Source organism: Sipha flava, unplaced genomic scaffold (assembly GCF_003268045.1).
Source record: "Sipha flava isolate LNK unplaced genomic scaffold, YSA_version1 113_pilon_pilon, whole genome shotgun sequence".
NCBI classification, from domain to species: domain Eukaryota; kingdom Metazoa; phylum Arthropoda; class Insecta; order Hemiptera; family Aphididae; genus Sipha; species Sipha flava.
This window is the reverse complement of record NW_020271732.1, coordinates 905,071-906,323: the sequence shown is the minus strand read 5'-3', so window position 1 is coordinate 906,323 and position 1,253 is coordinate 905,071.

The window sequence follows — 1,253 nt, the reverse complement described above, 5'->3', positions numbered from 1 at the left end:
AGTGTTTCCCAACATTTAATAAACTGTGAATATGTATTTAAAAGAGAATATTGTCTGATTTCTGAGTACAAAATAGTAAATAAAAATGTACTATTTACCAATTTTAGCATTTGATCATTGGACAAAGAATTGCCGACTTTTTAAAATTTCTTAGAGTGGGGCATTTGCCATAGTCTGCCCCCCTAAATTATGCCCCTGGTGCCTACTATACTTATCGGCCCTACCTTAACCAAACGTTTAGGTATATTTGATAAATTATTAGTCTTACGATTAAAATTATAGGGCCCCATATCTACAACATTTCGGGGGGGGGGGCACATCTATGTATACCATGATAGTTAAATCGTAAAACGCTCGTTTCTCGTTTCGTTCCCAACCGAGCCGCGAAAAGGTTTGAAAAACGGTTAAGATTAGAAGAGAAAAATAAAAAAATGAAAAAAAAATCGCGTTTATAGGTATGCTAATGCGATAAATTTTGCTCCGGGAAATCGTTTCACGACACACGTGTCCAAGAACGCTACAATAATAGTACACGAAAATATGCGAAACCCGCGATAGGTTTTTCGTTCCGTTCCGAGCGAATGACGTTTTGCGATCATGTAATGGAAAACGTTCAATAATCTTTTGATCTCGTGCACACGCAACGTTATTGTACTCAACCTTTCGTCTGGTGCGTGTGTGGTTCAAACGTCTGCGCGTTGAACTCGACTGAAAATAAAATATCGAATCGTGTAAAACGCGAATGAGTTATTCGTCCGGCGATTCGCAATAAATCAATTCGTCGTATCGTAATGTGTATTATTTATGTACAATATATTTCTCCGCCGCGACCGGGTTTATTTAGCGAAGCGCTTTCGACGTATTGCGCTCGGTACGAGAATAAAAAAAGGACCGTATACATATGTATGTATACCGTCGGCGGTCATGTTCACGGAGGGGAAAAAACGGAGAAAAAAAAAAACACTCACCGAAATCTTTGTGTGGAAAATAAAAAGGAAGAAGTAGAAATTGAAAGGAAGTCGTAAAATTAGTCGTCGCCGAGCGCCAATTGCTTTTTTCTCTTCTACCTCCCCAGTTTCCGATGCGGGTGGGCGATACAAAGTGCTTTCGATTCAACTCCGGTGCGCCGCCGGCGTGGTCTTACGTATAAAACGGTGGGCGGGCGGGACATGGCGCGCGGCAACGAGGGGACGTGAGGTGCGGTCAGAACTCGCGGCCTCGTACGCGTCTGTAGTGACTTTTCAACGGAAGAT